At 41.6% G+C, this 14,773-nt stretch overlaps 1 long non-coding RNA gene across 1 annotated transcript in view; it reads right to left on the bottom strand.

Annotated features, from left to right (window-relative positions):
* The window catches only part of LOC118206653, a 51,060-nt gene extending 37,710 nt beyond the window's left edge, over positions 1 to 13,350 (bottom strand). The window contains exon 1 of the long non-coding RNA XR_004761220.1: positions 13,271 to 13,350. This is a non-coding gene — a long non-coding RNA (uncharacterized LOC118206653). The remainder of the gene's footprint in view (positions 1 to 13,270) is intronic.
* Between the last annotated feature and the right edge of the window lie 1,423 nt (positions 13,351 to 14,773).

Raw genomic sequence — 14,773 nt, 5'->3', positions numbered from 1 at the left:
TTTTCTGGAACATGTCATGTTGACTTCCTTCCTTTATTTGGTACAGTACCTGCTGTCCCTACTAGTGCTGAATCCAATTACACTGTTCAAAAAAACTTCAGCGAAAATGTCAGCCATAATAAAATCAACAGAAATACTGATGTTTCAAACCAGAGTCAGAGCCAAGCTTATGAAGAGCAGCGGGGAAAAGATCTTGAAGAATAAGCAAGATGTGCTAATTAAGTTGTCACTCATTTGATGACTGCAGGATCCACAGTTGCACAGAGTTCTCATTAACTGTAATTATATTAAAACTGACTTTGCACTAAGTGTACCGCTAACTAATGAGGCCTCCAATAAAGCACACAGCTGCATTCTCCTGATTCTGTGTGGTCCAGGCCAGGGTTGATGTGAATTTGAGTTAAGTTCAGCTAATTTTAGGAAATTAACTGAAATCAGATAAATTAAATAAAAAATCATATCTTGTTAGTGAACAGATGTGTGAAAACAATGCAGCTTGAATTTTCTAAAATCCTACATTACAGCAGCCAGGTGACACAATGCATAAATATAAGGAGGGGTAACCAGAAACACAATTAAATAATTTTTCCCCCAATGTACTGTACTTCATACACTTCCTCTTTGGAAGAAGTGAGTTCAGTGGTAAATCCATAACAGGCCGATATATCGTATAATATTACATCACAGATATAATATATAACTGCATCATCATTGATCCCATACCCATTCCATTGGTCGATCTGACTGCAGTGCTGTTAACTGCAAAATATATGAATATGATCCTCCAAAATCATTATAGCTGCAGGAAGAAATTAACACCTATATGTTCCTGTGGAGCCCTTCCGAACTCCAAAACCTTGTATTTTATCTGTCCAATCGCGGAATCAAATCCTCATCTGTCAGTCTGTTTGTCACTATGACAGCAGACAATTTAACACTGTGGTTATTGCCGTTGCTTTGACCCATGTGAAGACTGTACTTCTATACTATATAGCAATATACTGCTATACTGTTGTTATAGATCATTGTTAGTGCTCTGTGTAGGTTTACATGTGCTGTATGCTACTGAGATAACCTTGCAAGTGGCTCTGGTCAAAATCATATGCCAATTAAATACATTTTCTGGGCCTCCAACAGTGCAGCTGTCATAAGAAATAGAAGGCAGAAGGCGGAGCCTGTAGGCATGGCAACAGTGGCAGTTAATTTATGAGGCAACTTTTTTGATTTGTTGCTGGCGTCAGAAACTGACAAGACTGGACAGAGAATGTGGTGGTCTGGATGCCAGCACTGAGATGACATTGCTGAGATAATCATAAGCCAAAATCCACACATTTGGAAAAAGATATTATTAAGACATCTGAGATGAGAGAGCAATGAATACGAAAAAAACAAATTCTGCTTTATAATTAATGAAATTCGCTACCATAACAGATTTTGTACCTGTGTAATAATAGAACTGGGAATTATATTATTAGCTGTAGCTGGGAGACATTTTTATCAATCCACACACACACACACACACACACACACACACACACGCACACACACACACTTTTTCCAATGCTAATTATCTCTTTTAATTGTGAGCACACTGGAAATACTACTATTTCATTTTGGATTTAATTACATTTCCGGAAGAAAGGAGTCATTGGTATTCCTGGATGCACAGTATGTCAAAAAGGAGGTGAATGGGTTTGTTCCAGAATATACTGCTTATTATGAGGCGGTGCCTGCTCAGATTTTCTGCAACTTTGCTTTACAATCTGAAAATAAATCTGTCTGGGAGCAGAGGAGGTTCATTTGGACATCTGAGGAGCCGGGAAAGAGGTAAGAAAAAAGATTTACGCAGTCTGAGGTATCGGAAGAGCGGGCCCAAATAACACAGACATGACAAGGAGAGAGTCACTACTCCGGAGATTATCGACCGGGGGGTTAAAACATTCACACACAAAAAATAATGACAAGACAAAGGCTTAAATCCGCTTAAAAACATGGCGTCTTGTAAATTATTACCCAGCAACAATTACTAACAAATCATTTGAAGACCCACTCTCCTTGGATGAGCCAAAGATGGTAATTCACAGAGGGCAGCTGAATATTTCATGTCTAAGGGGGGTGGGGTGCGTATGCAGTTTTGTTTTTCCACCAATTACCCTGGCTAAATGAGCTCATTGGCTGTATAAACCAACACTGGGTCACTCATAGATTAGATCACTAGTAACACATTTCCTATTGGGACACAAGAACAGTCTTTGGCTGTCATGCATGCGCTCATCAAGAAATTTGGCCAAAATGGCAGATGGCATAAATATTAGGGCTAATTACGTAATTAAGGCCAGAAGTTGGCATGAAAACCAGAAACAGATCTGGCTCTCATTGCCGACCTCTGCTTTAACGTAATGCAGTGGTAACCAACTCTGCTCCTGGAGATCTACCACCCTGTAGGTTTTCATTCCAACCCTAACAAAGCACACCTCATTCAACAGCTAGAGATCTTGCTGAGCTGCTAATGAGTAGGGTCAGGGGTGCCAAATTAGGGTTGGTTACCCCTGGTGTAATGTCAGCACTGTTCAGCAGAGGTGGAAAATTCAGGCTCAGTCACTAAAAGTCCTCCCCAGTGTTTTGATCCAATCAACTGGATTTGCTAATTAGCACAATTCTTCAGTCAGGAGGCAGAACTAATTTAGTGAAATCATTTAGTGAGTTCGTGGGTGGAAGAGAGACACACAGCAGGACCTTTTACCTTCTGACCCCTGAATATTCTACCTCTGCTATTCATCAGGTGGATGAAGGTGGAAAATAAGGAGCAGGTGACTGACTATATTTCGGAGAAGGATCCCGCTAGTTAGTCTTCAGCCCCCTGAAATGACGTATAACTTCACAATAATGGTGAAGCAAAACTGGTATTCTAAGTCTGAGAGAAAAACTAAAATTTGGGATAAAGTGCTAAATAAAACACAGGCACGCATGCACACACACATACACACAGTTTACAGACTACATTATTACTGCTTCAGAAATCTGTGTTTGTATCATATGTTCAACACCCCAGGCATATCCCAGGCTAATCCAAATGGCCCCGTTCTCAGCTTCATATCAACATTTTAACATTTACACATTTTTGTTCTCTAGGACTCGGTTGCAATCGAGATGACTTCATCTTTTTTGCTGACTGATGGTGTAAGATGCCAAAGTAGACCGTAATGGTTGCTGATTTCTCTGTTTCTCCAGACCTTGCTTTAATCATATGAAGTAATGAGGGATGAACTATTGAACTTGTATCTTATCTTGCCTTCTCCTCGGCCGTCAGACAAAAATCAACAGCAAGCTCCTTACTGGCCCTCATTGTAAAAAAAAAAGAAAATCCAGAATTTTCGACTGAAAACAAAAGAATAGTGCTTTTAATTGTCATCCATGTTCATTAGTGCTCGGCCCTTCAGCTATAGTTTCACGAGCCTGAAAGAACAGGGAAATTTAATGAGGCTTTATACAGGAGGCATTAGTCTACAGCCAGTGCTTCCATTGACTTAAAATTACTCAAGCCTGATGCGCTGAGTGTTTTCGGTGAATCGTATTTCAAACGCTGAACAAGGCGGACGAAAATTAATCTCCACGAGATGCAGTGGGTTAAAAAAAGGAATCTTTCTCTTCAAAACTTTTTTTCATGAGCGAACGCATTGTTCGTAATCAAGGACCTTCCGCGACCATTCGGAGGTCAGATCTCCTCTCACGGTTCTTCGTTCTTCCCGCAAGACGATCTTGAAAATACTGCGAGCGGCTTGACAGCAGCTGAGTCATTACACAGTCCGCCTTTTTCCTCTAAAGTAATGAGAGGAGGGAGCACAGGCTGTACAGTGTGAGACATATATTTTAATCTTTTTACTACCCTTCTCGGCTGGTTTAATTGATTTTTGCAGTGGAGGAACTGTTATCAGATGGCCAGATTCTCTGCTTTCCCTCCAAGTTTTGTATTAAATCCTAAACAAACAAAGAGCTGAAAGAATTGCTTCAAAAAAATTTTTTTTTTTTAAAACAGAGATGATAAAAATCTCAACAAAATGTGCAAATGGAGTTTAGGGTGGTTCCTGCATGACTGAATGACCTTGATGGTGGCCCATTTTGGTCTGACATCTGTTTGGACATTATATGCATGTATGTCATACCTGAACTTAACCTATAAAAACAGTACTAAGGAGATTTGTGACTTAGAGACTGAATTTAGCTTTTGGACACCTATATTCACCACAGAAATGACAAATCTACCAGAATTACACATCATGCATTTCAAATACTTTTTTTCAGGCTCCCAAACCTAAAGTTTAATGTAAAGCTTCACCAAGAGTGATTGTGAGATTTTTGTCAGTGAAGATACAGTTTTCAGGGTGAATCGACTGAATCGATGTCCCACTGCTCTACAAAGTGTGGAGGCTTATTAGCCGCACTGATAATTGCATGATTGCTGCAAATTAATTGGTCCGTAGCCAAATTCAAACGCTATTTGACAAGTGCGGTTTGGTGGCTCATAAAGACACACACACACACATATATATATATATATATATATATATATATATAAAACACTCACATCTAAATGTCCGTCAGAGTTGAAAGCAAATCCAGGACATCTGAGGACCAGGTTTTCTGGGTCAAGTGGAGCATGACCGAGGGAGTCGGTGTTCACATCATCATTTAATCCCCTCTTTAGCACATGTACACAGTGAGCCACCGGGCTAATTGGGCTCAATTATAAGGAGAATGAATTACGGTACATGGAAACAGCAGGGGGGGAGGGGGGAGGGGGGGGGGGGTGCAACAGATCTGAACTGGGGTCACTGCCACTTTGCACCCTTTACCATGCCTTGTTAGGGCCTAAAGACGGGTTTAAACAGCATAAATTACAACACCACTTTGGCTTGTGTGACCTGTCATAGAGGGCTCATATCATGTTATTCATACATTTGTAAAAATTAAAATTTTTGCATCATTCTTCTTTCTGCTTATTTATTATGAAATCTAACGATAGTTCTATTCATTTTTTCCACTAGACATTGATGAATAATTTTAATGCATTTCAAGCTCTCTTGAGCTTCCTTTTTACAAATTGTTTCCTCGTACACTCAAAATAAAAACTGTCACTTGAGAAAAGGCCATGTCTGACCCCTTTTTGATGGAGGCCGCATGTGCAAGGAGAATAAAAACTCCTTAAGAATAAAAAGGCACAGCCTCGAATTACGCTCATGACTCCAGGAAAGAAAACAAAGCAAAACTGTTTTGGGTTGTCAGGATGTGTTTGCGTCCAGCAAGAAGACTAGACAGTGGGGTCATGAAACAGTGCCTTTATCTGGCTTTTATACAGAATATATGAAATATTAGTAGTAAGGTTATTTTTCATGATATTTTACTTTTGATATTTTGTGTTTAAAACAACTAGTCTGCAGCTCATTCTCTGGTGGCTTGGAGCTAGCCCGTTAGCTTAAAGGCTAACCAGGCAGGCCAGGCGTCTCTCCCCTGGCAATCAAATCTGAGTTGGTGAAAATCAGGTCAGGTGATGTCATCCGAAAACAAACAAGAGGATCAAAGACGCTTGGCTGAAGAAACTGAGCACAGAGTTGCAAAAACTCATTAGCGGAACATTTACCCAAGCCCAATCACCCCTGAGGTCTTCATCTTCTGAGTGGGAATCTATCAATAGTGAGCTCATCTGGTAAACTGAAATACTACACTCATAGTAAGAAATAATCTTGGAATAATGCATTGCGTGAACAGTAATTAAATTATGACGATTCTTTTGTTTCTTAATATTTTAGGGGGTTTCGCATCATTTGTGGGTAATCCCAATGGTGTCTCCATCTGTACAGTGAACCCCAAAACCATGGATTGGGGGGCAATCACTGACTATCTGGTTGCAAATGCTTGTCACAGAATTACAGTCAATTAAAATTTACAGTCAAATGTTCTTTTGCATACAAATTTCACAAACATAACCTATTATAATATTACTAATAACGTTACAATATTATGATAATATAATAACATTATTGTCAGGATAAATTGTTGCAGTGAGTGTGCAGGTACATACAGTATGCCTCTTGCCTTAAGATAAAGAACAGCTCTGATAGCCCAGCCCTGGTTCTGTAACTCTGGGGCATTGCATATGAGCAGATACTGCAGTACCACTGCAGCCCACCGCAAACAGACCTGCCTCTGCAATCAAGAGCCATACATCTGCAGTCACGTATGCAGACAAGCATCCCCTTTAGGACCAGGAAGCAACGCCCGACCACAGTTAAAAACGAAAACCGAAATGTGTCATGTGTGAACTACGAGTATTGTTTGACCGCAATCCTAGCATTTTTAATGAGTTGAGGTTGTCAATAAGGAGGATAACAAAAGATACAGCCATTATTTCTGAGCTGTGTTACTACACTCAGGGTTTCTCTCTTGCGCGGGTCGTTGTGTGTGTGGACAGTACACGCGTAAATGTACGTCTACACCGATGAGAGAGCGGCAGGCACGCTCCCCAAGGCTTGTGCACGTAAAAACGCTGTGTGTGTGAGTCCTGTGCAAGGGCTCAGAAGCAGTGCCCGGCCTCTTATGAAACGGAGGACGCAGGGCGCAGCGTCAGCAGAATGTAAATTCAGACCGCACGCGCGCGCGCGCGCGTGCCCCTGCGCAGCCCGGCCCTACCCTTCCTCCTCCTGCGGTCTACTGTCAGCCAGCACACCGTGTACTCGCGCCACGCGGCTGCCTGGATTCTGAATCCCGAATGCTTCTCATCGATCCATTCCCATGCGGTATCACATTCGACCCTCGTCCGCTGCGTCGGTGTGTTTGATTCGGAAGAAAGCGAGGAAAATGTCTGTTTGCTTGAAAGGAAAATGCGTCCACGTCTAAATGAACTTGAGCGAAATGAGCGCTGTCCGTTCGCCGGTGGTGCACGTAATGCCATTCCTGCCAATGACAAAATCAACTGCCGAGCAGCGATGGTACAAGCCTCACTTTTAGTGCATAAAATGACACCTACGTCATAAGCAAAAGAAAGTAAATTCATGCATTAAATCACAGCATGTAATTCCATCAGTGGAATAAGAACATCGGGCTGTCATAGTGAAAATTAAGCCATGTCTTTGTACATGACTCCATTAGATTCAAGTTAGATTTCTCTAAACTTTTGTGTCATTTTCTAAACAGTTTAAGCGTTCCTAAATTAAGCTGTGTGACAGTACAGGTATACTGAGTTACAGGTAACACGATACACTGATCTGTTCAGTATCTGCAAATTGCTGTTACACGCTATTAATTCCACACTGCCTGTTCAACCGGTGTGCTGTTACTGACATCAGACACCCAGTAGAAATGAAACAGATCAATAAAACCAAACGCTAGGCCCAAAATGAAAGCCTGGGGTTTTCCAGACCTTTGTCGGCTATGCACTGGGAGCTGACAGCAAGCTTTTCTCACACTCCCTGGCCCTGTCCACAGGGAATGCTAATTCCCCTAGGAAGAAACTACAGTGAACAGACTTGGCAGATAGTCAGCAATACAGAGATCATAGAAGAACGTTTTTTACAGTTTAACCACTTCATGTAACTGCAGATTAGGGCTACAAACTTCCTTTTCAAAATTAATAAAAAAAGGTCTGACAGCGTTGCATAAAATATCTTTATCTTCAGAAACTGAGAAATATCCCAAGGGATTGCCCAAAAGGGAAAAGGGGAAGTACAGCTCTGAATACAGTATAGTTCCATTGCTATTCGCTTGAACAGAAAATTAATACAGCCATATACATTACTGCTGGTATAAATATGCATGTGATCCATCAGTATATTGAATAGCCACACGAAGGCAAGGCTGTGGCATCAGCTACACAGAGATAAGGGCTTCCAGTCGCACTTCCCACCCACTCAATTAACCTCATCCGATGGCAGAAAGAGCATCTGTTCCCGCTAACTGCGCGAGCGAACGCCCGCGCGAGCCTCCTCGCCCGGATCTAATTGCACGCGCACAACAAAGCGTTCGCGCCCGCAAGGCAGTCCGGTTCGAGTGTGCGTAGATTCCCGGTTTCCCGCTGTGGCCGCGGCTCGACAAGAGGAGGATGCGGTTGCTTTAAGGCAGCACGCATCAATCACAGAGCCGTGTAAGAGCCGCAGATCTCGTCCTTGCCGGTGACCGCTTCCTGAACGCACTGTCCCGGCGGAGAAATGCCGCTTATGTTTCCACGGCTGTCAGGCTTCTTTTTTTTTTTTTCCTGTCCTGATGCTTATAATATATGATGTGATGTCCATCCTGCTCTCTGAGGGCTGGTATTCTACATGGTTATGCCGCTGCAGAAGACAGAAGCAGTCGAGAATGACAGGCCCATTCTCAATATGTGTTTTAATTTCTGTGACACATTCTTAAAATATACATGAGAGACCCAAGCACAGCCTCAGTTCTTTTACAAGTTAGATTAACCACTCAGCAATTATGATAAATCCTGATCATTCACAATGCCATGCAACTCCATGCAACTAAGGAGCTCATAGGTTCTAAATGCACTAAGGTACCTGTGCTATGTGTCTAACCCTGAATCTCCTGGTGTTCTCAAGAATCTCAAACCTATTTTATAAATCACCATCTAAATGAATATCACTTAAGAAAGATTGTTCTTTTTTCAACTTTAATGTTCCTTCTATTTACTGGGCAGCGGGTGGCAGAGGTTTGGTTGATGTACATTTTTCTGCAGTTTTATAAAAAGAGAAAGTGTTCCATACCAATTCTATCACCTTATGTACTTAATTTAAAAGTGAGCCACGCCCAACTTAATTTAAATGTGCATCATGCTCCATTGTACAGCTGTGCGTCAGGAAGACACGAGACTGCTCCTCCCTGCATACAAGAGTCTGGAAAACTTTCTATTGCTTAGTGAGCTTCAATAACAAATAGCATTAAAGCGACACACCTTGTTTTCACACACTGATAAATGTCAATGGCCTCATTATAATCAAAAATTATTTGCAGTCTATTGTGCAAACTGCATGTCCTGAGGTAAACTTTTACCATGGCAACTTCACGTTAATCAGCACTGCAGCAGAAATGAACTTCCAGAATAGGCAGTAGTAGGGTATGAGGGTACAAATAAAAGATACCTATATGTTTTGTTATCATTTTTTACAAACTGTTTCAGCAAACTTTAATCTGTGCGATAGTGCTCTCTGCAGTTACAGACTGGCTATGACACATTCACACACAAAAAATAACAAATAAAAAAATACTAAGTTTCTTCTCATTTAGCAATGCCAAATGGTGTTATTTACAAATCATTCCAGTGACATACACTGGAACATGAAACAGATTTGAAAGTTCGAAAAACCTTCTGTTTTCCTGCATTTGCATCTGCACACAGATAAGAGTGACCATCTTTCTCTTGATCGAGGACAACACTACTGTGATGCTAAAGGACAATGCTCTGCTTAACAATGACATGTTTCAGTGATGCTTTAGTTTGCATGCTTTTTAGTATGCATCTCACATAGCAGTGCAGTAGGGAAAGGTCTTTGCATATATGCATATATTTCATTACAGAATATTATGAACTAGGCCTACTCATCAACTCATTATGAACTCATTGAATCTCATCCAATCAACAGTGAACGCTGACATCACCGGTCAGAATAAGCTGAATTACCTGGAAAAATTACCTGGGCAACTTGGAAACCAAGAAACACTTACTTAGGTAAACCCATGGTAAACATTTCAGTTTTGTATATCGGCACCACGGTTGAGGATGAAATAGACGCAGCAATGTTTCTGGTTCATTACGTTTGTAAACAATGAACTGTTCCTAAATGAACCTTAATTTAACCTTCATTTTACTTGTCTGTTTTAACCTTAAACCCTAACTCTAACACATTTATATCAAATTCCTGTCATTCCAACAGATTCCACTGGAGGAAAAATTACTTAAAATTTTTTTTTTTGGCATATTCGACTCCAGACCTCCATTACCATCCTTCTCTTTTAAATGTTCGCAATTCAAACAAATTCCACATGAGGTCCCCATTACCTCTTATTGGCTGGACCGCAACAGCCGGGCCAGCCCTACAAACGCGAATGTCCGTGACTGAGTAACTGAGTGATGAAGTTACACCATTGGTCGGCCGGTCCAGCCATATGCTAGGTTTTGACCTGGTCTTGTTTGTCTTGGTAATTCCATCAAATTAGCTTGATGATGACTTTCTCAGTTCATAAAATATTAAAAAAGGTATATTTGGCAAATGAGCCAAACTACAGCAAACCCCCCCCCCAACAGAGAAATTCCAGCATGCATTGTGCAAGAGGCAGGTATGCACCCTGGACAGGCGTACGCAACATCCACCATTCTCTCACACATTCATACCTAGGGGCAATTCAGACTCTCCAATCAGCATGTCTTTGGACAGTGGGAGGAAACAGAAGAACCTAGAGAAAACACACGGGGAGAACATGCTAACTCCACACGGAAAGGCCTCACGGACACGGGAGGAACATGCTAACTCCACACGGTAAGGCCTCGTAGGCACGGGGAGAACATGCAAACTCCACACAGAAAGGCCCCGGCCAGTATTCAAACCTGGAACTGTGAGGTGACAGTACTATCCACAGCACCACCATGCACCGCCCCTGATCTTTTCATCTTTTTCAGCATTTCTTTCAAAAACAAAATTAGCCATCCTTTTTACCATTAATGTAGGTTCACACCAGCAGGTCAAAACCGTGAGCAAAAACGACCAGATGACATGTTCAAATTATACCACGGGGAAAGCAGAGGCTGCTGGGAAAGCAGTGGGAGGCTTCTGAGGGTATTTTATGTGCTTCTCAGTCTGTGCCTCCAGTCTAACCAAAATGTCTGACTATGTTTTGACTATTTTTGAAACTGCTTTCCATATTCAAAAGGCGATGTGGAAAAAGTGATGGTCAGTGTGGGAGGGTCAGCGTTGTATCAGCCAAAGCTGCAGCTCAGCTCTGCCACATTAAACAGTTTCCTGTCAGAACATGCCAACCATTAGTGGGTTATATGCCGATGGTGCATTTTACAAACCGCCAAGGGAAAATGCATTCAGAGAAATACATTGAAGGCATTTTGTCCTCGCTCAAAGAGGGTGAACTTTTTCTTTATTTCTAATTTTTAAATAGAAAGTCGGTCCATTTTGTAGTTTAATGTGTGCTGCTGAATCTCATTCCAGTGGACTGGACTGGAACAATGTTGCAGATTAACCTCAGTACAGAATGGAAACTTGTAATTTTGGTTTATAATTGGAACAGTCACCTGCCACCTTGCTACCTTCTTTCCCATGTCTCTGCACGTGTCCACACAAACTCCTGCCCCTTATTTTAATGCCACCAACTCCATCGTCTGACCGCGCCATAGCAATTAGCCTGTAGGATGCACTGGAACCAGAAGGTGGCAGCAGATCACCACGCTACGCTTTCAGTTAGGCGGACTATAAGACTGGGGCCTCATTTATGGAAACATTCTTGGTTTTAAACTTTAATCTTACGATATTGATTTATAAAAATAAACGGGACAGGAAAAAAGGAGTTTTAAAGTTGGTTTAAAGTGGTGTATCTGCATCTTACACACCTGGGATATATAAATCTGAAATTAACTTCAATTTAATCTCCATTAATAATACCATGATTTAATAATTGTTTCCCCCAAAAATAGCACACAATTTGCAAGACATCTCATTGTGTTTCAAATAAAGCACACCTGGGAATGATCACGATTCTTGCACTCCCCATGCCTGAAACTAAATCGCCAATGAGATGTTATTCTTAAAGCAAGCCGCTCACTTCTCGGATTTTGCACACAGCCCTTAAACATGCACTGCCTCCACATAATCAGCGAGTAAATAACGTAGCTCCAGTGTAAACTTCACATGGAGAGGTCTACGTCAAAGTGGGATTTTATAAATAACTGCTTATTCACGGTTTCATGCATAAGCCACTATTTAAGACTCAATTTGATCCTAAGACCAGGGCTGCCCATAGGGTGGGTGGGTGGGTGGGGAGGGAAACTGGGACACTTTGTCCTGGCTCAGGCCTGACGGGGGCCCTGGCTATGGGGTGTAAGTATTTTAAATTTGTTACAAAATGTATTTAGAGGGGGGCTGGCCCAACGTACCTTGTCCGGGGTGCGGGAATTCATAGCTGAGGGTTTGCGTAAGACCATTTTATACGTGAAGCCAAAGCTGTGTGCCCCGTGCGCCACCGTGATAAAATAAATACATTTCCGTGTTAAGTTATCAACTTCAGGCAACTTAAACAATTACATTTAGAGTACACAGTATTCAACAAAATAGCTTGAAATGCATTTTGGTCTACAGCTTCATAATTATCCTTGCTTAACATGTTCCCCGTTTGAAACGCCCCACCCACTCTATAAATTATTTGCGTGACTGCATACGAGGCAGCTGCCTCTCATAGCACTGTTCAGCAGCTGAGATGTGTATCCATGACACCAGCACTCTGCGCCTCAGACTGAAGGTTTCCAGTCTGACTCGAAAAGCTGCATCTCATAGGCAGCGAGGCAAGGAAGTCCATATCGCCCGACATCCTGTGGCCCTTGGAGGCATCGTGGCTTCGTAGCAGTTCGGCCACCAGGGTCATCCCTAGGAATTCTGGGCCATCTGAAGGAACACTGCTCCCCCCCCCCCCTTTTTTTATTTATTTATTAAAACTAATTTATTTTCATTTTTTCAGCTGTGGGTCCACCCCCCAAGCTGTGAGCCCCCTAGAACCGTCACCCCCTCTCACCCCCCACTAGCGATGGCCTGGCCTGCTTTGGTACAATCCGGTTCCAGACCATGGGTTTGGCCGCTCCACCACGCGGCACGCTCGATGGAATGTCATGTACCGTCACCGGTGTGATATTGCTTCTCGCAATGTCATACTTCTCATACCACTAATTTATGCATACGTCCTTGGGTACTGGAGCTATTTACATTAGCATTAACAGGAAGCACTACCATTAACACGAAGCACCATGAGTGGTTTTGCAAGCAAAAGATCGATGTTCTTCTGCATTGAGGAAACGCATAAACTAAAGAGATCAGCATTTATTTGGGCCTCAATATCGTACATTGCGCACTTTCCTTGAAAGTTCGATTCTGCTTTTACTTTTTTTAAAACGGCTTTACTCTTGTATGTTTGTCAATAGGGTGCGGACCAGACAGTCTAACATGATCCCGTCAAGTGGATTCACATAGCTAAATAATGAGTAACTGTACAAACACACCCAGGTACTCACCCAGTAGATGTACCGCACACAGGACGATGGGTGTTCGACAGGTTGTGCGCGTGAGCTAGTCAACCCAGCGCACCAGTGGGAACCCGGAAGTAATTATGTCATTATTTTCACAGAAGTGGAATACGTGTGATATTATTTATACATGTGATTATTTAGACACGTGCTTCTGAAATACCAGTTGCACTCTTTTTTTCTTTTTAAAATATATATTTTAGAGCGATATAACATGCTGCCAAGATGCAATCAGGTAACTTAGCATGCTATGGGACATGGAGTTGACCATATCTGTTGACATATTCAGCTAGCCGGTTGATTTACTTGTCTATTTAATATGTCATAATCTAATGTCCTTTAATCATAATCATAATCTAACAACCAATCAAACTATCTATCTAGCTGACTTTAAATTCAAAATCTAAATTTAGGAGGGCGCAAGCTAACTATAGATCACTAGATTATTTCAGCTCAGTAAAATAAAATAATTTGGGAACTTTATATTTGTCAATGGCATGTCTTTTCAAACAGCAGCTATCCAGATTTTTTTAAAGCATCAAGCAGGGTTGGTATTGACAGTGGATAGTCAGTGCTTCTGTAACAGTCACCAGGAACCCTGGGAAAAGGAAATGGTGCTTTGTTCTCATGTGGGTCATTCACAAACAGTGCATTCTTTTTAGATAAATCTTTTTGGTGACGAAATAAATTGCATCACCTCCATGCAATGATTCATTCAACGGGTACTTCTTCATCTCTGTTCATCTACAACTGCTAGTATGAGGGTTTCCTGAAGTGAGTTAATCCGGACATTTTAGAGAAAAGTAGATGTCTCTGAATAGGGCAACCTTAGTTTATAAAAAATCTCAGTGATAAGAACTCATTGAATGTTGATGCCTTCAAATGAACAGTCAGTAAATAAATAAATGTGTTTGTATGTGGGTGTGTAAGTGTGTGTTTATATGTGGGTGTGTAAGCATGTGTTTATATGTGGGTGTGTAAGTGTGTTTGTATGTGGGTGTGTACGTGTGTGTTTGTATGTGGGTGTGTAAGCGTGTATTTGTATGTGGGTGTGTAAGTGTGTTTGTATGTGTGTTTGTATGTGGGTGTGTAAGTGTGTTTGTATGTGGGTGTGTAAGCGTGTATTTGTATGTGGGTGTGTAAGTGTATTTGTATGTGGGTGTGTAAGTGTGTTTGTATGTGTGTGTGTAAGTCTATTTGTATGTGGGTGTGTAAGCGTGTGTTTGTATGTGGGTGTGTACGTGTGTGTTTGTATGTGGGTGTGTAAGCGTGTGTTTGTATATGGGTGTGTAAGCGTGTGTTTATATATGGATGTGTAAGCATGTCTTTATATGTGGGTGTGTAAGCATGTGTTTGTATATGGGTGTGTAAGCGTGTGTTTATATGTGGGTGTGTAAGTGTGTTTGTATATGGGTGTGTACGTGTGTGTTTGTATGTGAGTGTGCAAGCATGTGTTTGTATGTGGGTGTGTAAGTGTGTGTTTATATGTGG

Source organism: Anguilla anguilla, chromosome 10, assembly GCF_013347855.1.
Source record: "Anguilla anguilla isolate fAngAng1 chromosome 10, fAngAng1.pri, whole genome shotgun sequence".
Lineage (NCBI taxonomy): Eukaryota > Metazoa > Chordata > Actinopteri > Anguilliformes > Anguillidae > Anguilla > Anguilla anguilla.
The sequence above is the reverse complement of the archived record's forward strand: the minus strand, read 5'-3'. Positions and strand labels throughout refer to the sequence as shown.